At 49.1% G+C, this 23,081-nt stretch overlaps 1 protein-coding gene across 1 annotated transcript in view; it reads left to right on the top strand.

Annotated features, from left to right (window-relative positions):
* Positions 1-22,514, top strand: part of IFT43 (intraflagellar transport 43) — a 120,288-nt gene extending 97,774 nt beyond the window's left edge. The window contains exon 13 of the mRNA XM_045072055.1: positions 19,972-22,514. The gene's annotated coding sequence lies outside the window, so the exon portion shown is untranslated. The remainder of the gene's footprint in view (positions 1-19,971) is intronic.
* Positions 22,515-23,081: the final 567 nt, after the last annotated feature.

Here is a 23,081-nt window from a genome sequence, read left to right as displayed (position 1 = left end):
AAACAGGCTGCGGTGGGACTCTCGTTGGGTCAAACGCACGGGACGCTGCCATGGCTCGGTCTTGCCAGCCACACGTGGACTTGGGGCAGACACAACGTCCAGGCTGTGGTTCTGTGGATTTTCAAAGGTGTCCTCTAGGAGCACCGCAACCCACTATCCCCTAGAATCACAGCTCCTTGCGTTTGGGCCCTCAAGCAGTGTCTGCACTGATACAACCCTCTCTCCCACCAACGCCACTGGCGACTCATATCTACTTACCCACTCCCCGAAGCTTCCCAAAACATCCCCCACCCCCACCCCTTTCCTGTCTGCAGGAACCTGTGGACTCAGGATCCCAAGGGCTTCCCCCATGTCCACCATCTTGGTGGGATGGGGGAGGCTGTGAGCAGCTTAGGCTTCGTGTGGAGAGACAGCAGTATGAGCTGAACTGTCCCCCCAAATTCATATGTTGGAGTCCTAATCCCCCGCCCCAGTATCTCAGAATGAGACTGTATTTGGAAAAAGGGCCTTGAAGAGGTGATTATGGTAAAAGGAGGTGGAATGTGTGGACCCGAATTCGATAGGACTGGGGCCCTTAGAAGAAGAAGAAGGGACACGAGGGATGCTCATCACAGAGGAGAGACCACACGAGGACACATGGAGCAGGCGGCCACCTGCAAGCCAAGGAGAGAGATCTCGGGAAAAACCAAGCCTGCCGATACCTTGATCTTGGACTTCCAGCCTCCACAACTGTGTGTCAGAAAGTAAACTCTGTGTCAGAAAGTTTCTGCTGTTTTGGCCCCCCTGTCTGTGGTACTTGGACGTGGCAGCCCTGGTCACTTGCTGGTGACACTCCTTGCCCTGTGTCCTCTCCCTCCCTTGCCCGGGCATGCATAATGTATGCTGGAAAGTACGGAAGAGAGGAGCTCCAGGTGTCTCCCTTTCCCAGCAGGGCTGGAATCCAGATGACACATGGCCCAAGGAAGGGAATGTGCATGTTGGTCTTTGTCCTCAGTTCTTTCTTGGAGGCTCTGTGCTGCCCACCACCAGACCCTGGGGTTGAGATACTCACAGCTCTGTGATGCCCAAGTCCCGTGTCTTCCTTCCATTCTAAAACTGTTACCCTTTTGCCGTTGGTCATATTGGTGACACAAGGGAACTCTCAATCCTTGCAGAAGCCAGAGTCCTGATATAGCTTAGAAATCTGCCATCTGGAACCACCCAGTGAGTAAACTGCCCTGGGCAAATTGCTGTAGAAAAGGAGGGATGAACGGAGAGCTTGTCAAGTTCTGGATGTCTGGTGTGAGCACTGTGAAATTCTCTCCTGCCCGAGAGTCCTGTCATGCCTCTCAGAGCAAGGCCATAGGGTCCCAGGACGGCTGGTGAGGCACCGGCTGATCCTGGGCCCTTCATGGTGCATGTCTTAGGCCATTAGAGAAGCAGGCTCTGGGTAACAGAGTTTACCCAGGGCTGGGGGACAGAGGAAGATGGCAGGGACAAAGGATGGAAAGGGTTAACGGTGTCCTGAACTTTTCAGCCTTGAAAGGCTTTGTGGAGAAGAATCCTGGACCTGGTAATACTCCTAAGGACCACTTCTGCTTCCAAGAGCTGGTTATATGCTCTTGACTCTTCTCACGCCTGCACGCTGGCGGTAGATGCTGGTATCTCCAGTGTACCGAAGAGGAAGTGGGGTTCAGAGAGGCTGTGTACTTGCTCCTGATTGCACGACTTAAAAAGGGCAGGGCGATAACTCCATAATTCAATCCCAGGACTTCTGGCCTCCCAATCCAGCCTTTCCCTTCCAGAGTAGGGGGTCCGCAAACTACAAGCCCATAGGCCAAGTGTAGCCCACCACCCGTTTTCACTAAGCTGAGAGCTAAGGAAGGTTTTTATATTTGTAAATGGCTGGGGGGTGGGGGACAGAAGGAAACATAGTACTGCATGACCAGTGAAAATCATATGAAATTCACGTTTCAGTGTCTGTAAATATAGGTTCATTGGCCCACAACCATACTCATCTGTTTATGTCTTGTCCGTGGCCATGGGCTACACTGGAGGAACCGACGAATCATGACAGAGACTGTATGGACCTCAAGGCAGCAAATATTTACTCTCTTGGCCTTTACAGAAAATGTTTGCCAACTTCTGCTTTAGAGCCACACAAACTTGGGAGATGGAAGAGATCTTAGAAACCACCTAGTTCAAAAATCTGGGTGTCTTCTTACTCTACCCATCCATTCTTCAAATAACTAGAGCAAGACCCATCGCACGGGAAGAGCCACAGTCCAGTGCCGGCCCTGGGTCCCGGTGCCCCTGCTCGCAGGAAGCTGGGCTCACAGCGCCCTATGCCAGGAGCCTGAGAGTAGGATTCTCAGCCCCACATGGTCTGCTCCTTTATCTGTGCTGGAGGTTTTAATGGGGCTCCTTTGGCACCAAGGTAGTCATGTTCTCAGGCTCAAGAAGTGCCAAACATGGGGCTCAGAGGTGACCATCATCTGAGCAGCAGGGAGGGGGACACGTGATGAGACTTGGGGTGCACAAGGGAGCCCAGTTGTGGTTTGCACAGGTTCAAGTCCTGGCTCTCTAGCTGATGACCATGGGCGAATTCCTTCAACCTTCTGTTTCTTAGATCCTTCCCTTGGAAGGCAGTGGACGTAACAGTGTTTGCGCCGTGGGATTGTGTGAGGATTAAATGCGTAGGAAGTGCTTGGAATGGTCCCTGGTGCGCAGTGGGCATCGTGTGAGTGGTGTTGACAGTGAGCCCCGGTCTAGCCTGCTCATTATCCTTGTCTGACCGGGCAGAAGCAGAGATGTCTACTGCCCAACCCCTACCCCCCATCCCAGGGGCTTCCTTCCCCAGGGTCTTCCCAGGACCATCAGCTGCAAAGAGACACAAGACCTCAGGTCTTAGCTTGAGATTTTTTGGCAGTTTCCCTTGGAGTCTGTGACTGGGCTTAAGGGGACAAGGCGGGGGAGTCGGGGGACCAGAGGATCAAGGCCACAGACTGAGCGTGCTGTCTGTCAGGGGACCAGGGTGCTATTGAAAAATAGGGGCCAAGAGGCACCTGGCTGACTCAGGGGTTAAGCCTCTGCCTTCAGCTCAGATCATGGTCTCAGGGTTCTGGGATGGAGCCCTGCATCAGGCCCTCTGCTTGGCCAGGAGCCTGCTTCCCCCTCCCCCTCTGCCTGCCTCTCTGCCTACTTGTGATCTCTCTCTCTGTCAAATAAATGGGTGGAATCTTAAAAAAAAGAAAGAAGGAAAGAAGAAAGAAAGAAAGAAGGAAAGAAAAAGAAAGAAAGAAAGAGAAAGAGAGGAAGAAAGAAAGAAAGAAAGAAAGAAAAGAAAAGAAAAAGATGAAGTGAGTTGAGAACGTGCTTGAATCCCGTAAGTATAACCTGGAGCCCAAAGGAGCGGTTTGCAAGAAGTTGAGCTCTGTGCAGGCCTGTTTATATAGACACGTAAAACATACGAAACAGTAGTACCTTTGGCTTAAGGATGGGTTCATGCATGGTAAATGCAGGGATGACAGACACTGAATTCAGAGAAGCAGGTCCATGGAGAGGGGTGCCCAGGGGTCTTCCACTTGAATTTGGGGAGAAACATATGTGATTTCTGAAGCTGAAAGGTTATCCTTGATCACTTTTTGAGGGCCTTAAGTATTTTATGATAAATATTTTTTAATTTAGGCAGGGCTAGTTTTGCAAAACCCCTTAGAATTTCGCGGCCTCAAATTGTTACCACGAAGCCCCGTAGATGTAGATGGGTCGGTGGGGATGAATGCCTCCTGGTGGGCTGTGAGCGCTCTCATGGTGGGCAGCCACGCGCCCGGCTCTCTGCTCCTTTCATCCCTGCCCACGGGTCCCCTCGCCTGCACGCATCCCCGGCCCCTATCCTGCCCTCTTTGTCCACGCCTAGCAGCCCTTCCCCATCTGCCGGCTGGATCGTTCCTTGCCCAGCCATGTGTCCTTTCTAGGCTGTGGAGCAGCAGAGGCTCTGGTCCCCCTCCCTGGTGAGGCAGAGGGGCTTTGGAACATGTGTTTCTGGGAGGCAGACACCAGCTGGTTGGGGAGACATTTGCATATTCCACTGAGCCCCCCAGAGCCAAGCCAGGACTGTGAGGAGGAGGCTGTGGCAGGGCAGAGGGAGAGGGAAGGCTCTGGTCAGCTAGGGGTCAGGTGGAACAGATTTCAGACTGCAGAGACAGATGGTTAAAGCAGAGAGAGAGGGAGGGGAGCAAATCCCCACTCCAGCATGAGGGAAGCCATTCGAGAGCCCAGAAATATCTTCTCTTTTCCCAGGGCTGTGTGGTTTTCGAAGCATTTTTGTAATCTTTCATCAGATACCTCACTGCAGTCCGGCAAAGTAGGCATTAACATCAGCCCCATTTTACAGATGATGAAACTGAGGCTCAGAAAAGTTAGACCCCTTGGCCACAATCACAGGGCTAGTTGCAGGGGGTGGAGGGACTTTGGACTCCTAGTCTAGTGCTCATTTCACTGCTCCTTAGTGCCAACCAGATTTGCCGCCTCTGCTTGCCCATCTGACGTCCTTCTCCCATCGCACCCCAGTGGGGTTTCTGAGCCCTCCATTCCATTGAGGCTGCTCCTCTCCAGGCCACCAGTAACCTCCCCACCCCCAATACCAAGCCACGGTCACCTCTCTGTGTTCACCATACTTGGCCTCTCTGCAGCATTCAACACAGGTGACCCCTGACCTCTTCCTTCTTCCTCAGACAGCCTCTTCCTGGTTGCCATGACAATGTACGCGCTGGTTTCCCTCCACCCCCTTGGCTAAGCCTGATTTTTGCAGGCTGTGCTCCACCTGTGAATGTGGCAGTGCTCGGGGCTCAGCGCCAGCCCTCTTCTCCCTCTCTCCTCTCTCAATGAACCTCCTCATCCTGTCCTGACCCTTCGAGCATCATCTGTGCTCCACGTCCCTAAGTCTGTTTCCACAGCATTGCCCTTTGCGTAGCACCAGACCAGCCAGATCTGAATCTCAGCTTTCCCATTCGTTAGTTAGATGATCTTGGGCAAACTTTCTATGTCTCCTTGCCGTCTGTGAAATGGGGATGATAAAGACCTTACTCCAGAAGGCGGCTGTGATAAGTAAGAGACATAAAGGGCTTAGAACATTGCCTGGCACTGGATGCTGTTACTTGGTAATTGTTCCTTCAACATGTCAAGGATCTTCTCACCCCAGGGCCTTTGCACTAGCCCATCCCTCTATCCAGAATGTTCATCCCTTGATCTTCCTAAGACTGACTTTTTTTTTTTTTTAAGTAGGCTCCTCACCCATCGTGGGGCTTGCATTCTGACCCTGGGAGCAAGAGTTGGACGCTTAACCAACTGAGCCACGCAGGCATCCTCCCCCAACCAAGTCTGACTTTTGAAAAATCCAGATTCCCTGGTGTACCCAGATGGCTCAGTCCCTTGAGTCTCCTACTTTTGATTTCAGCTCACATCATGATCTCGGGGTCATGAGATCGAGCCCCATGTCTGGCTCTGCACTGAGCGTGGAGTGTGCTTAAGATTCTCTCTCTTCTTCTCCATCTGCCACCCACCCTGTTTGCATTCTCTCTCTTAAAAAAAAAAAAAAATTCAGATTCTCTGACCAGCCAGGCAAGTCCCATTGGCAGTCACGGGCACTTCACCCCATTTAAATTTCCCACATAACACCTATTATTATTATTATTATTATTATTATTATTATATATTTTCTTGTTGCTGTTTATTGTTTGACTCCCTCCATAGAACGCAGCTGTCCAAAGAACAGGGATTTTGTCTGTTTTGTTCACTCTATCTCCCCAGCTCCTAGGAAGGGCACATCATAGGTGCTAGATACAAATCTATTGCATAAGTTTGCGAGCAGGACCTTGAGCTCCGGCCTGGGAATGGCCGGACATGGGCCTCAGGCACAGACGTGCTTGTGATTGGCATCTGGGGAGGAAGGTGTCTCCAGCTGAGAAATGCTGAGAAGGTGTTTACTTGTGTGCCCAAGCCCCAGGAATGTTGGAGGCTCATAAACCGTCTCCTATCCCTTCTGAAAATGATCCCAGCAAGCATACTTTTTTTGTCTTGACCTGGCCTGAGCAAATCCCATCTGTCACTCCGCTGGGGTGGGACAGCCAGTTCTCCCCTCTGGAAGTTAGGCAGCGGGACAGGACTACGGAGGGCTGTGCCTGGGTCACCTTTGGAGTCAGAGCCCCCATCAGACTACCACACCCCAGGAACAAGGATGGATAGATAACCCATGAGCTCCTTCCTTCAGGTCCCCCTGCACTTGGCCTCAGATTTTAGCCCTATCTTTGCTCTCACCTGCCTTTCTTTCTTTCTTTTTTTTTTTTTAATTTTATTTATTTGTCAGAAGAGAGCACACACACGCACAAGAAGGCAGAGTGGCAGGCAGAGGGGGGAGAGAGAAGCAGGTTCCTTGCTGAGCAAGGAGCTAGATGTGGGACTCGATCCTAGGACCCTAGGATCATGACCTGAGTCACCCAGATGTCCCTCACTTGTCTTTCTTGTCTTCAGGGCTAAGAACAATCAAATGATACTAAGAGACCAATTGCTTGGTCCAGGATGGGAAGCTGGGACTGGCTGGGAACTAGGTGACCTGCGTTCTGCGGATGTTGGGGCCCTCCGAGCACGGAACCTTAGGTAAAGGGAGGGTTGGTTCCCCAGAAGGGAATTGGGCTACAGACACCAAAACCGGAAGGAATTAGAATTCCCATTTAAAAAAAAAAATGTCGGGGCGCGCCTGGGTGGCTCAGTGGGTTAAAAAAAAAAAATGCCCACTAGTCAACAATTGGGCTTCTTTTCCACTCTGAAAATCTGATCGCCTCACCTCAGGGCAGTTCAAGAATTTATTCCCCAAAGGGGGATGAGTCAGAAGTTCTAAAGCCCCAAATTCTCCATAAATAGGTACTGAATTGAACATATACATTAGTTAGTGTCCAGTTGGTCCTTGGCTGGGGGTGGGGGGGTGGGGAACACAGGCACCAGGATTCTCTGTCTCTCTCACTCTCCCCTTCCTTCTCTTTTCATTAAGCAACCTTCTGTTAACTAGCTAAAATCGTAGACCCTTTTGTTGTTGAAAGCTTGGGAGGGCTGAATCAACAGAAATAAGAAACCATACTATTTCAGGCATGAGTGATTGATTCCAAAGTTTCCCCTATTTGGTAGAAACATGTAGCATATGTGGGACAATTATCTTATGTTCATGGGCTTTCTCCCCCCAAGTTTCTTTATCTTCACATACAGTTCTCCAAAGTGTTTGGCAAATGACCTGGGTCAGAGAGACAAGTTGGCAGGAGGGTATCAGGACAAGGAAGTGCCCAGACAAGGTACTCCATGAGGAGTGTTCAAAGGAACTGGGGCTATTTGTCCCACAGAAGAGTCTTCGATGGGTGTTTTCAAAGGTATCATAAGAAAAACTCCCTGGATTTATCACGTGTGACTTTCAGAATGAAGTTAGCATCAGTGGTTCAACGTTTAGTGGAGGCAGATGACAGCTCAGTATAAAGAGGAATTTTGTGGCAATACAGGTGTCCCCGGTCGGAACAGAACGTAGGGACGGTAGGGGGTGAGGCTCCCCCACCGGAGGCCTCCCACCTGAAGCTGGGTGTTGTAGACAGGACTCCAGGAGCAGCGATCGGTGCACAGGACCTTGGAGGGGTTCTTAACAGTCAAGGTCTACAGCTGTGCAGACCGAAATGCAAACGAGCATTCAGCCCAAATTCAGGGAAGCAGAGAAGTCCTTCTGCCCCTTCCTTCCCATCCTAAGGTGAGGGGTGTTCCAGCTCCAGCGCAAGGACAAAAGGAAGAGGCCTGGCAGGACTGGGAAGGCCCTTGAGTGGGACCAAGCCAACTCCTGCACAAACACAGACCCTGCACACACACGGACCCTGTACATACATGGACTCAGCACACACACAAATCCTGCACACGCACCGACCCTGCACCATTGGGCCTCCCGCTCATGCATACTGAGCCGGCCCTGCCTCCTGGAGTGTGCAGCCGCCGACAGGACCCCTGACGGCTGGCCTTGCCCTGGGAGCTCACTGGTCACCTGAGAGGTGGTGGTCCGCTGGTGAGGTCCAGGCAGAGGAAGCATGAGGCACAGTGGAAAAGAGTGGACTTTGGATTTGACCCTTCTTGACTTGACTCTTGGCTCCGATGCCTTATAGCCCTGTCAGGTGACCCTACATCTTTATTTCTAAAATGGAGAGATCAAGACCTACCGTGAGTCTTGGTGGGAGACTCAAGGCTGTTGTAAAGCCTAGAAAGGGAAGCTGAGCCTGGGAGAATTTCAGCGCCCACCCCCCCCCAGGACCCCTCCCCACCCAGCTCCCAGGCTCCCAGGCTACCCAGCTGACCGGAGGCAGAGCCTGGACCCCCAGCAGGACTCCCGAAGCCGGCTGAATGCCCTTGCCGGGAGAACAGCTTGTGTTCTAGATGCACAGGTCACTTTGTGGTTCCTCAGATCCAATGCAGCCTTGCCCGATGTTGCCTAGGCAACCCCACCCTGGGTTCCTGAAGCAGGGACCCCGGGGGGTCAGCCAGCCAGGTGCTGAGTTCTCTGCAGGGCATCCATCACTAGAGGTCACTCTTCCTCTGTGTGTGTAGGCTGGAGGGCAGAAGTGAGGCTTCTGAGCAGGAAGAGAACTCCAGGGGACTCCAGGTGTCTCCTCCGGTGACAGTGATGGTGCATTCTGGGTTGGAGGGGGCATCAGCTGTTCCCCGCTATAAGCCAGATCAACCAAGTGCCTGAGCTTGCCTGGATGCAGGTGGGAGGGCTCATGTGGTCCCAGGGTGGCCTGTAGCCAGGTTTCTGTTTAATACTTTCTGTTTCTCCCTGAGCCAGTTGTAGTGGGGAGCAAGTCTGAGGGGATGCATTACAAGGCAGGAGGCCTGGATTTCACCTACTAGTTCCTAAGCTTGTTCATTGTGACCTATGTTGGAGCTCACTTTTCTTGCAAGGGTGGCCTCATTCAGCACTGCCTCTTCTCCAACCACCCTGGCCACCCCCTGTGCCTGCCAAGCCTTTCCTGCCACAGGGCCTTTGCACTTCCCTCAGCCTGAATATACTGCCCCAGATCTTCACCTGCATTTTAGTCTGAGCTAAAGTGTCACCTCCTCAGAGAAGTATTCTCAGACTTCCTAGTTTGAATTAGCTGCCTCCTAGTTTCAGTTGGATACCCTTTATCTTATCACCCTTCATGGCACATTATGTCCTTCATGGGACTTACCAGAACTATAATCCTTGGCTCTTGCCTACTCCCCCATCCGCCTCCTCCCCATTGACTAAAGCCCTGTGAGCACAGGGACTCCATCTTATTCTCTCCTATGCTGCCAGCTCCTAGAATAGTTCCTAGCACATAGTAGGTGCTCAGTAAACATTTGTTGGATGAATGAACTAAAAAGTCATCAAAAGTAGACTTATTATTGTCCTGTGTTATAGATAAGGAAGCTGGTGAGAGTAGATTTTCCAAGCCCCCATAGGTAAGAAATCACTGCGTGAGGAACTCCATCCCAGGTCTCTGGACTTGAAATAGGTTTCCCTGTCCCTTCCTGACCCTCAGCAATCTCTGTGCAGTTTCACAACCTGAGGCCAGACACCATGTGAGTTCCCTCGGGGAGGGTCAGCAGGTTCAAGCTCACCCCTCTCCACTCCAGTCTTTACTATCTGAGGCAGGAGCAGGGTGCACAGTAAAGATAGAAAAAGGGAAAATGAGGTCTTGGGGTGAAGCGTATGGAGTGGCTGCGTAGGTCTGGGGACCTTTGAGTCCCAATGTTGCAGCATTTTTTCCCAGGAGAAAATTAAAATCATACGTGGAGGGTGCCAACTTCTTTTAAGGTGAAAAGCATACAAGTATACAAGTAACCACAGCATAAGGCGGGCCTGGGGTCCTCTGTGTGTCCTCTGTGGATGTGCACAGTTTCCTGGGAGCTCTGAGAACACTCAAGGCCTTACACAATGTGGATTGTGTAACCAGGTTATGCTGTTTTCTTTTTTTTTTTTTTTAAGATTTTATTTATTTATTTGACAGACAAAGATCACAAGTAAGCAGAGCAGCAGGCAGAGACAGAGGAGAAGCAGGCTCCCTGCTGAGTGGAGAGCCCTATGTGAGGCTTGATTCCCCCTGAGATCATGACCTGAACCGAAGGCAGAGGCTTTAACCCACTGAGCCACCCAGGTGCCCTGGTTATGCTGTTTTCACTCGCCCCCTCTAGCCTGGGTTATATATCGAGGCAGTAAAAATTAGAGTCAAACCTAAGCCATTCTTCATCTCCTTCATTTCCCAGAGGTTGGCCAAGTCCCCCTACTTCCTGCTCCAGCTTCCCTCTGACTCACCTGTCCTAACTTCCCACAGCAACCCCTCTTAGTTTCCCAGACAGACCACTCATTGCTTCACCTGTGCTCCCTGCTGCCCTTGAAATTGAATGCTGTGGCAGGTGTTTTGTGTGCCAGGCTCATGGGGGTGGGCTGAAGTACGGATGGAGAGGGGACTGGTAGTTTGACATGGATGGAGTCTTTCTTCTCCCTGTAGATGGAAGAGAAAGGCAGTTATCTCTGGGGCTGTCAGTAGTATAGGGGTTCGACCTATGCAGACCGAACGTAAGACTTCCAAGGAGCACAGGGACCCAGCTCCTTGGGGGAGCCAAACCCAAACCCAAAAAGCCCAAAGTTCATGGAACCAGCCTGTCCCAGCCCTAACTCGGCCAGAGCCTGATGGAAGGTCCCTGGACTAGGAGCCAGGACCCTTGGGCACCAAACTCCATCCTTCCCTATAACCAACTGAGAGGCTTATTTGGCTGCTGAAAGCTAAGTGAATATGGTCATGATGTGATGTGTTACAAATAAAAGATAGATATAATATAAATAACTTACAGGTATAAATAATTCTGCTGTAGCAAGCATCCCTAGGGGGTAAAGCATGTGCATGAACTTGGGAGCTTCTAAGGTGTGGTGGAAATGCAGGGGGGCCCAGGCCTTTGCCTTGCGTCTTCAATCTCTTTCTGCCATGGGTATAGCAGCAGTGGGTCAGGGTTTCACTGGGCTAGGAGTGGTCTTTGGGCCTCAGAGTGGGGGAGGCATTCTAGCTCTGCCTGAGTCCCGTGCTTCTCACTTTCCTGGTACGTGGGAACGCTATCTTTCCCCATCCCCCACCCACCTGCCCCATGAAGTTCTGGCCAGTGGGTTGTGGGCAGACGTGCTGGAATTTCCTTGCTGGTGGGAGACGCTCCAGCCCTGGATCTCTGAGTAACGTCAGCGAGCAGAGCCTCCCTGCCAACTTGCGGCAGGCGTGCAGCTCGAGCCAGAATTGGCTCGCTTTTGTTTTGAGCCACTGAGGCTTGGGAGCGACTCGTTATGACAGCACAACCTCGCCTAACCTAACTGATATATCAGTGCTCCATCAGGAGAGTGTCGAAATGTGGGGGTTCAGGGACCAACTGCCTCAGAATCCCATGCAACAGCCCTGGTAAAATGCAGATTCTCAGGCCCTACCCCCTGCGGTGCTGAGTTGGATGCCCCGGGGTTGGGTCCCTGGGATCTGCAGTTCTAGCCACAGTGAGTGGATCTTCGGAGAAGCAAACTTAGATCGCAGGCCTGGGGAGTGGTGGAGAAGGCCTCTGCCGCCTTCTGCCTCCCACTGCCCGCCCTGCCCCCTCATCCACTTCCTGTGCATCCGAAGCTGGTCGGCTGGTGGTGTAGGCCGGGCTCTCCGGGTGTGGCTGGGTTCCGGGTGGAGAGGTCCCTGCCCTCCGCTTACAGTCACAGTGCTCCATCCTGCTCTCCTGCTCCCCTTCTGACACCTGGCAGCTCAGCAAATCCCCTGGGCCAGGCCTGGGGATGGGCACGGAGAGCAGCAGTCTGGGAACAAGAGCTAGAAAGCCTGCGTGATGGATTGAAGGAGACGAGACCATTCCCGGCGCTGGGCTGATGTGCAGCACCGGTGACAGGCGGCAATGTTTGTGCTCTGAACCCACAATCTCAGCTAATGGGAAAGATTGAGGGATTCGGAATGAGATGCGTCATGGGCTACAGCCCCAGGGGCTGAGATGCAGCTGGCGGAGAGTAGTGTAGCTCCGTGGTTTCCTAAGACAGGGACTGGGAGACACCGTCCTGCCCCACCCCCGGCCCTGGCCCCCACCCCAGGGGTTAGGTGGGAGAATGTCTCTGACTCACTGGGAGCTGGGCTGCCCTTCTGACCGCCTGTGATGTCAGGAGGGCCAAGCAGCGCAGCTGTGGGAGCAGGCAGGCAGAAAGGTCTCCCTGTCGCTCGAAGTGCCTGAGCTGTGCCCTTCCAGCGCCTCCCATGGGGGGCTGCCCAGAACCGCCACACATTGCCACGGTGGCCAAGGATGGTGACGCCCCAGCTGGGGTAAGGGAGGGTGAGGCTGAGGCCCAGAGCAGCCCTGGAATGACTTCCTCCCCACCTCTACCCGGGCAGTCTGGTGAAAACCAGATAAGAATCAAAAGCTCAGAATGGGAGACTTAGCTCAGAAACCTCCCATCACTCCTTTCTTGGTTTTGAGCCCGTCCCGCCCTGGGCTCAAATTGCAGCACTGCCATTTCCTACCTCTGACCTTGGACAACGATCTCCACCTCTCTGGGCCTCAGTTTCCTCAGCTGTAAAATCCCGAAGGAGAAAAAGCCCACTTGATGGGGGTGTGGTGCTAAGGACCATAAAGCAGAGTCTAAATCACCATGGGATCTTGTTAAAATGTAGATTTCCCCTCAGCAGGTTGGGGTGGATGCTGAGAGCCCTCATTTCTTAGAAGCTCCCAGGTGATGCCAAGGGATCCCAAGCTTAGTAACACGGATGTAGAAGCCCAGAGCAGGTGCCTGGTGCAAACAATGGCCATTTTGGCTGTTCTCACTGTCAATGCGAAATCGGTGAGACCGTCCCATTCCCCAAAGCAGCCCACATCTTCCTTCTCAACTTCCTGTTCCATCCAAGGGGTCCCCAGAAGCCGCCTGGATATAGATACTAGAGAGCTCCAAGTGGGGCTCACGGCAAACCTCACCTCTAGAACTTTCCCTGGGCCTTGGGCCCACCATGGCTGGCATATTTAGAGGCCTTGTTGTCCCCCTAACCCAGAGCTGATAGACACAGTCATGCAGGCCTTCAGCTGGGCAAGCTGGGACGGCAGACGGGGTTGCTCAGCCACTTCTCCACACCAGCCACCAGTGGTCCAAAGGAATGACAGAGGTTGTTACTGTCCCTATCCTATATCCTAAAATAAGACACTCTCTTCATTCAGGAAAACTGAGGGGGTCGGAAATGCGGGCGTCTTGTGTAATTACCCAGAGCTTCAGTTTGCTCATCTGTGAAATGGGGCTAACGCTACACCACCGTAGCTTTGTTGTGAGCATGAAATGAAATAATGGACGCAAAACCCTTTCCTGTGGTGTGAACCAAATGCATGTCCTTTTGTAATCATTACTGTCTCCATAATTCTGGGCCCTGCCTCCTCATGACCTGCCCCCAAAAGCTGGCCTGGAGCCACCTGAGCTGGGATGGGAACAGTGATGTTGAACTGGCCCTGCCATAGTGTGGAGGGGAAGTGATTCCTATGGTTTGGAGCCAAGTTAATTAAGTGTAGTTAGAAACATGGAGCCAGAGGAACCAGAGGAGGACACCAGTTGTTTCCAGCTGTGGCTTGGGTGAAGCCGGCAAGCCACGACTGAGAAACGGGGGGAGGGGGAAGGGGGGGGAGGAAAGGGAGAAGGGAGAGGAGTAGGTAATTTTGGAGATGCAAATGCAATGCCACCCTCAAATGAAGGCTGACCTTTCCATTGCCCCATTGCCCCGGGGCGGGGGAGGGGGAGCCTAGGAGGGTTGGGGTGAGGGTGCAGGTGGGCTGAGGTCTCCACACCCACAACCATACTGTCTCTGGGGACACTTCCGGCAAGCCTAACTGTTCCAGACCTTTCGTTCCATTTGCACTTATGCTGAAATACACATCTTGAACATTTTAATCTTTTCTTTGTTTCTTTTCTTTACTGAGGTATAATTGACCTACAACATTATATTGCTTGCAGATGCGCAACATCATGATTCAGTATTTGTGTAACAGAAGGATCACCACATTAAATCTAGTTAACATCCATCATTGCCTGTAGTCATAGAATTTTTTTGTGATGAGAACTTTTAAGATTTATTCTCTTAGCAACTTTCCTATATGCAGTATAGGATAATAACCATAGTTGCCAGGCTGTATGTTCTATCTCCACGACTGATTTATCTTATAACTGGAAGTTTATCCTTTTGATCCCCTTCACCCATTTTGCCTACCCCCTCTCCCCGCCCCTTGCCTCTGGCAACCACCTGTCTGTTCTCTGTATCTATGAGCTTCTTTTTGTTTTTGTGAGATTTCACATATAAATGAGATCTGTGGTATTTGTCTTTCTCTGTCTGACTTATTTCACTCAGCATAATGCCCTCAAAGTCCATTCATGTTATCAAAATGGGAAGATTTTATTCTTTTCTATGGCAACATAATATTTTATATATTTGTTATCTATCATGTTTCCTTTATCTATTTATCCGTTGATGGACACTTAGGTTATTCCAGTTTCCAGGTCTTTCACCCCCTCATTTAAACTTATTTCTAGGTATTTTATTCTTTTTGATACAAATGTAAATGGGATTTCTTAATTTCTCTTTCTGATAGTTCCTTCTTAGTATATAGAACACAACAGATTTTTATGTATTGATTTTATATCCTGAAACTTCACTGAATGTTGCTATATTAGTTCTAACAATTTTTTGATGGAGTCTTTAGTGTTTTTCAGATACACTATCATGTCATTTGCAGACAGGGACAGTTTTACTTCATCCTTTCCAATTTGGATGCCTTTTATTTCTTTTTCTTGCTTAATTGCTCTGGCTAGAACTTCCACCGCTGTGTTGAATAAAACCGGTGAGAGTGGGCATCCTTGACTTGCTCTTGATCTTAGAGGACAAGCTGTCAGCTTTCCCCCATTGAGTATGTTGTTGGCTGTGGGTTTGTCACATGTGGCCTTCCTTATTTTGAGGTGCATGTCCTTTATACCCACCTGGCTGAGATTTTTTGTCATAAATGTAGGTTGAATTTCATCAAATGATTTTTCTGCATCTACTGGGACAATCATGTGATTTTTATTCTTTATGTTGTTCATGTGGTTATCACATTGACAAATTTGAGGATTTTGAACCACCCTTGCATCCCTGGGATAAACCCCAATTGGCCATGGTGTATAATGTATTGTTAAATTTGGTTTGCTAATATTTTGTTGACAATTTTTATATTTGTATTCACTGGAGATATTGGCCTGTAATTTTCTTTCCCTTCTTTTCTTTTCAGGGTAATGTGCCCTCATAATATGAGTTTGGAAGTGTTCTCTGTTCTTCTGGGTTTTGGAAGCGTTTGAGAAGGATTGGTATTAATTCTCCTTTAAATGTTTGGTAAAGTTTACCCGTGAAGCCATATGGTCCTGGAGTTCTGTTCTTCTGCTGGTTGGGAGGTTTTTGATTACTGATTCAATTTCCTTATTACTAATCAGTCTGTTCATATTTTCTATTTGTTCATGATTCATTCATGAACAAGGTTAGGTTATGTGTTTCTAAGAATTTATCCATTTCTTCTAGGTTGTCCCAAATGTTGGCATATAATTGTTCAGAGTGGTCTCTTACAATCCTTTGTATTTCTGGGGTATCAGTTGTAGCTTCTTCTCTTTCCGATTTTATTTGAGTTTTCTCTTTTTTCCTGGTGAATCTAGCTGAAGTTTTATCAATTTTGTTTATCTTTTAAAGAACCAGCTCTTGGTTTTTTGATCTTCCCTATTGTCTTTTTAGTCCATATTTTATTTATTTCTGCTCTGATCTTTGTTATTTTCTTTTTTCTACTAATTTTGGACTTTGTTCCTCTTCTTCTAGTTCATCAAAGTGCAAAGTTAGGTTGTTTATTTGAAATTTTTCGTGTTTCTTAAATTCAGCATTTACTGCTATGAACTCCCTTCCTTAGAACTGTCTTGCTGCATCTCATGAGTTTTGATATGTCGTGTTTACATTTTTATTTGTCTCAAGGTATTTTTTATTCCTCTTTCATTGAGCCATTGGTGGTTCAGTAGCATGTTGCTTAATCTCCACATGTTTGTGAGTTTTCCAATGTTCTTCTTGTAATTGATATCTAGTTTTATACCATTGCAGTTGGAAAGGAAGCCTGATATGATGTTAATCTTTTAATTTTGTTAGGACTTGTTTTGTAGCCGAACACATCATCTTTCCTGGAGAATGTTCCATGTGCATTTGACAAGACTGTGTATTCTGTTGCTTTTGGATGGAATGTTCTGTATATACCTGTCAAGTCCATCTGGTCTAATGTGTCATCTAAGGCTGATGTTTTCTAATTGATTTTTTGTCTGGATGATCTATCCACTGATGTGAGTGGGGTTAATAAAGTCCCCCACTGTTATTGTATTGCTATTTCTCTCTTTTGGCCTGTTAATATTTTCTTTGTATGTTTAAGTGCTCCTAATTATTATTATATTTTCATTGATACTATGTTACAAATATTATTATAGTAAGTGCTCCAAACATATCATATAAATATGTTACCATTTTAACCATTTTTGAGTGTACGATTTAGTAGCATTAAGTTCGGATTAACTTCAGATTGTTGTCCAACCAGTCTCCAGAACACTATCTCCCCAAACTGAAACTCTGTTAATTTGACTATCCTCGGTATATTACATGAGTGGAATCATGCAGTATTCGTCTTTTCTTGACTGGCTTATTTCACTTAGCATAATGTCCTCAAGATTCATCCACATTGTATATATTCTGTTTTTAAATCCAGCTTTACGGGGCGCCTGGGTGGCTCAGTGGGTTAAGGCCTCTGCCTTTGGCTCAGGTCATGATCCCAGCGTCCTGGGATTGAGCACCTCCCCCCACCATCGGGCTCTCAGCAGGGAGTCTGCTTCCTCCTCCCCTCTCTCTCTCTCTCTCTCTCTCTGTCTGCCCCTCTGCCTACTTTTGATCTCTGCCAAATAAATAAATACAATCTTAAAAAAAAATAAAATAAATCCAGCTTTACGAGGTGTTCTTGAAGGCCTGGGTTGGCCAAATACAATCTAGTCATCCAAAGACAGATGCAGGAGTGCAGCCCAGTGGCTGTGTGAGGCATGGGGCCAGTGCCCCCACGGCAGCCATCCATCACTTCTCAGAGGCTAGCATAAAAGCATCCTTCCCCACTCAGCACCTCATTTATAAGGAATAGCTTCCAAGAACAGGCTGGTGAACTCAGCTGGTTGCAGTGTGGGCTCCTGAAGTTCATGCATTTGCTTTCCCCGAGGGCAGTGTTGTGTACTGATAGGGAACGTGGGCTCTGGAGTCAGAGGGCCTGTCTGGGAATCCTAATCCTGTTACTTACTCTCTGTGTGCTCCATTATAAATTAGAGGTGATGATACAGTTAAAGTGGGAATTTGACGAAATGGTCTCTCGAAAGTGCCTTGCCACGCCTGGCCCAGAGGAGGTGCTCAGCAAAGCCTTGAAATGACCGGTTCCATTAGCATTTCGTTAGTTAAAACCTCATCCACAGGATTTTTGACGCTGCCCGACTCAGACTGAGATGAGCAAGATGTGGTCGTTCTTGGGCTAGTTCTGAGGGCTTTAATTTTTGTATATTTGTAAACCGCAGAACCCTTTGGGCAAGTTCTTTTATATAATCTCAGTATTGGGTTGGAAAATGAGAGCTGCTCCAACTGGGAGGGAAGGAAGTCCATCCCTCTCTGCCCCAAAGGCACATGCACACCCACCTACACACGTGCGTGTGCACACACATAAACACACACACGCACTTTCCCTCTCAGCATCCCCACATCTCTGGAATGGGGCTTCTCTAAAGCCAAGGACACAGTGGAGCAGAATACCGTTGTTTTTGCAGGAGGATCCCTAGGAGGGGTCTCAGGGTCCCTGTGAGCAAGGAATACTGGGCTCTGGCAGGGGAGGGGGAGGTCCTCTGCCTGATGGCATCTCAACATAGCTATGAGCAGGCTGGGCTGCCAGGGCCTGAATCAGGACCACAAGCAGGGAATGCTGTGGGCACGCCCCCCCCCCCGCCTTTGTCTCAGTTCTCTCATGTCTTCACAACACACTTTTCCCTCCTTTCTCAAGAGGAAAAATAACTTAAAAAGCGGAGTCTCAGGAGCTAGGTCTCAGGGCACCTGCATGAGCTTACAGTGTGTTTCTTTCTTTCTTTTCTTAAGATCTTACTTATTTCTTAGAGAGAGAGAAAGAGAACATGAGCGAGGGGAGGAGCAGAGAGAGGGAGAAGCAGGCTCCCCAATGAGCAGAGAGTCTGATGCAGGACTTGATCCCAGGACCCCTAGATCATGACCTGACCCCAAGGCAGCCGCTTAACCAACTGAGCCACCCAGGTGCTCCCTAGTGTGTTTATTTCTAACACTGTGACTGAGCCAGCCAGAGAAAGGGGATGTCAGATGTGTGTGTGTGTGTGTGTGTGTGTGTGTGTGTGAACATTTGTGTGTGTCCCTCTACATGTGTTTGCATATGCATGTATCTGTGCCTGAGTACCTTTGTTCATGTGTGTGTTTCTGCCTGTGTGCATAAATTCTGAAAGGCCCTCATACTTCATCATGTTCCTCTGCAAAACTTCTGATTAACTCACTAATTCACTCACTCCTGCACCGCCTGGTTGGCTCAGTCCATTAAGCATCTGCCTTTGGCTCAGGTCATGATCCCAGTGTCCTGGGATGAGTCCTGCGACAGGCTCTCTGCCTGGCAGGACGTCTGCTTCTCCCTCTGCCTGCCTCTCTCCCTGCTAGTGGTCTCTTTCTCTCTCTCCCTGTCAAATAAATAAATCCTAATTCACTCCTTCCTTCAATAAACTAAATAACAAATCTAAAAAATGATGAATTATAATTTTGCTAAATGCCACGAAGCCCCGAGAGTCTATGTTTATGATTCTGTGATCTCATATCGAGTTTATAGGATCTTTATAGGGATCTTATAGATCTTTATAGGGACCTGTTTCTCCCTGATCTTAAATACTGCCAAGAAGGTAAACACCTGGTTCCTGATAGCCTGTGAAGCTGTGTGTGAGCTCTCTGAGCCTCATTTATGTGTATAAGCCCATTTCTTCCCCATACCTGCGGCACTGGACCATCAGGGAGAGCAATCCCTCTTGTTGCTTTTGGCCACATCAGGCAGGCATGGGTCCCACCAGAGGGTTCCCATGTCAGCTCTGGATGTGTGTGTATATGTGTGTATGTCCCTGGATAGGTGTCTCTATACCCCCTTGGATGTGGGAAGGTATATTTTGGGAACGAGGTCTGGAGGCGGGGATACAGAGATTCTTCTGTGGGGACATGTCCAAGTGTGTGAATGGATGTCTGAGCTCGGTCCGGGCCTGGACCCATTCCAGCCTGCCCCCAGAAGCCCCCACTGCGTTGTCCTGCCAGTAATTACAGCAGATAAACTGCTCTAGTTGAGGGCTGCTGTCCCCGGCTGGCTGCCAGCCGTGCGGCCCCAGGCTGCGCCGTGGGAGTCCATTCATTTTAATAAGAGGTACACCCTGTGTTATTAAGAAGAGTGTTTATTACTGTCGCTGTGCACTGACAGCAGCTTCCATCATGGTTAAACGGCAGATGGGGGGAAGGGCGGGGGGCCGTGCACCGCAGCTCTTCAGAGGCCCTGGCCCAGCTGGTGAGGCAGGAGAGGGAGGGTCTCCCTCTCTCCCTCTCGCGCCCTAGGACTGTGTGGCAACCCCTTTCCAAGCAAGAATGGAGCCACTCAGCTGAGCCTCACGGTGCTCGAGGTGGAGGTTGGAGCTGGCGAGGGGATGATGGAGGGAACTCTGTTCAGCATGCAGGTGCTGCCCCGGAGAGAGAAGGGGACCCCAGTGTGGGGCTTGTCCCTAGGGCTAGGCAGGATGACCCACTGGCTCCACTGGCCTGACTCCTAATTTCACCTGGAATGTTCTAGGGTGTTGCTTCGCTACTTGGATTCCTGCAGCTTCAGCTCAGCCTACAGCACTTAAGCCCTCTTCGGTCTCCATCCCACTTAAGAAAGCTCCATGGAAAAAGGACTCTTTAATCTGTTCCCAGCTCTGTCCCAGCACAAGGAATAGGACCTTGCATTGAACAGAGAAGTATTTGGTCATTGAACCAATGGAGATTCACCAGGCTCCTTATGCTTCCTGTTGTCTTTCGGGAAGCTCGGGTGTGGACAAGCTTCGGGCACAGCACTGAGAAAGGTGACAGGGTAGAAGAAAGAACAGAGGTGCCTACACTTTCTTTCTCCGTTCCTGGCACTCTTAGCATCTCAGTCATTCTCATGAAAGAGACACCTAAAAGTTCATTTTATTAAGTGGCTAGGTCTAAACAACTTAAGTAGTCCTGTCTTCACAGCTAATGAACCACTCAAAAACATGGTATATGTAAGTTGAAATGAAAAAGACTTTATTTTGTTGTCACAGACCGGTTACATACCGAATGGGACGTGTGTGCCTGTTAGCACATCTTCGCAGACTTTGCTGTCCTATGGACACCGCCACCTCATTTCTGGTCCCGTGTTGATTTCTATCACAGCAACCGTGTGAAACCCAGCTTCTCAAAGATAGGACACCATTGCGAAGAATGTAGGGTGACATCCTACGTAAGCTGTGAACCACTTTAAGCTCGTAGTCTACACAGCGTCTGACGGGATCGAGCATCGCTGTGGTCGCCTGGAGCTTCAAATGTCCCGAGTGTGTGCTTCGGCGCTCAGGAGCTGTGGTGGGAGTGACCGACCCGGTTCGAGTCCCAGTTTGTTTGTCTCCTTATTTCCCCATTTCATGATTCAACGAACACTCTCCAGTAGTTCTGAATGTTCCAGTATTAACTGGTTTTGTCATCATACCGGGCTTGTAGGCTGGGTGCTACTGTGTGATGGTTCACTTTTTGTGTCAACTTCGTGAGGCTACACTGCCCAGTTGTCTGGTCAAGCACCAACCTAGAAGTTGCTGGGAAGGTATTTTTTAGATGTGATTAACATTTAAATCAATGGACTTTGGGTAAAGCGTTTGACTCTCCCTAATCTGGACCCTCATCCAATATGATGAGAGCCTCAAGACGGACATTTCCCAAAGAAAAAATTCTCAAAACTGCAACACAGAAATCCTGCCTGAGGGGTGCCTGGGTGGTGCAGTGGGTTAGGTGTCCGACTCCTGGCTGTGTCTCAGGGTCCTGATCTCAGGGTCATGAGATCGAGGCCCACGTCAGACTCTGCCCTCAGTGTGGAGTCCGCTTGAAATTCTGTCTCCCTCTCCCTCTGTCCTCCTGCTCACACACATGCATGAAACACACTCTCTCTCAAACAAATAAGTAAATCTTGAAACAAAGAAGAAGGGAGGAAGAAAGGAAGGAAGGAAGGAAGGAGACCTGCCCGAGTTTCCGGCCTGCTGCCCTAAAGGACTGGGACGCGAGTCTACAACATCTACTCTAACCCGAATTTCCAGGCTGCTGGCCTGCTCTATAGATTTCAGACTTGCCAGACCCCATGGATATATACGTCAGTTCCTTAAAATCCGTTTCTTAATCTCTCTCTCGATGGACTGATAGGTAGACAGAAAGATACATAGAGATAGGTATCCATACCCGTGTCAGTATCTGTCCCCATATCTATCTATATATCTGTATCATTTCTCTGGAGAACACTAGTCTTGACTAAAATGTATTGTTCTCCTCATTTATGGATGAAGACACAGTTCAGCTACTAACTAGCTGTGTGGCCTTGGGCAAGTCTTTTTCTCTTCGGGCACCTGTTTTATCATAGCCAAATGGGGGAGCTGGAAAAGATGAATTCAAGCTCACTACTATCAGTGCTAACATCTGGGCTTTGAGGGTTGCATAGAAAGGACTACAGTCTTGCCACGGATGTTTTGTTGGCCACCTAGCAACCATTCCTAATGCGCTTATCCCTTGCCACCCCTCATTACACAGCACAGATCATCTCATTCCTAGCTTCCTTTGTAGCTAGGGGTAGCCGGGTGATCTTCTTCTGGCTAATGATAAACAAAGAGGAAGTGTGCTAGGAACTTCTAGAAAATATATTTTGCTTCCCCATAGGAAAAAGTTAGAGAAGAGAATTCGTTGGTGCTTATCTTTTCCCTTTCTTTGTGCCTTAAAGAAGGCCACAATGTCTGGAACTGTAGTAGCAATCTTGTGACCATGAGGCATAAACTAACAGCCAAAGAGAGAAGAACAGAAACAAAAAGAGACTGGGTCCTCGATACACGATTAAGCAGCTAAACCAGCCCTAAGACCTACTGTCCTTGGACCTCCTGGTATGCAGGCTATATCCAGCCTCACAACCAGCACAGCTGCTGAGTGTTCTGTGACTTGGAGGTCACAACATTTTTAATTGATTCTAGACTTTTTCTTTATGGCAAGAAGCCATGGCTTAGCTTGTTAAGTGATCAAGAGAAGGGTTCTGACTTTGGTTGGGGATTATTGTTTTGGACCTCAATAAAACTAAGTTTACTTTTTTTTTTTTTTGAGATTTTTTTCATTTATTTTGGAGAGAAAGAGAGCAAGAGTGGGGGAAAGAGCAGAGGGAGAATGAATTCCAAGCAGATTCCACGCTGAGCATGGAGCCTGATGCAGGGCTTGATCCCACAACCCTGAGATCACAACCCTAGCCAAAATCAAGAGTCAGACACTCAACTGCCTGAATTCACGCTTCTTGATTAAATACAGCTTTGACTCAAAGAAGAGAGACACTAATACCGTGTTGTTTCAGATTTCCGATAGGCGGTGCCACACATTCTTTATTAGTAAGACTGATACTCCCCAAGACTGCTCTAGAACAGTATGCTTATCAAACAGTTGGATTTGGAGCTCCTAGAAAGGTGTGTGGGTCACAAGGGGCCAGTGTCACTCATCCCAGCCAAACTTCACTTTCCCTGTTTTGTAAGATGGATGAGAGGAAAGCTGGAGATAGCACATTCTTATATTGTAAGGTTTTCGAGAAAACCTATCACAAGAGACTGGGGGCCTGAAACAGAAATGTGAGTTGAAGAATAGCGCAGCTTTCGTCCACCTTTTTTTGATCGA

Source organism: Mustela putorius, unplaced genomic scaffold (genome assembly GCF_011764305.1).
Source record: "Mustela putorius furo isolate JIRA1106 unplaced genomic scaffold, ASM1176430v1.1 tig00000129_pilon_pilon_pilon, whole genome shotgun sequence".
NCBI lineage: Eukaryota > Metazoa > Chordata > Mammalia > Carnivora > Mustelidae > Mustela > Mustela putorius.
Note: the sequence above shows the minus strand (reverse complement) of the source record. Positions and strands in the feature narration are given on the sequence as shown.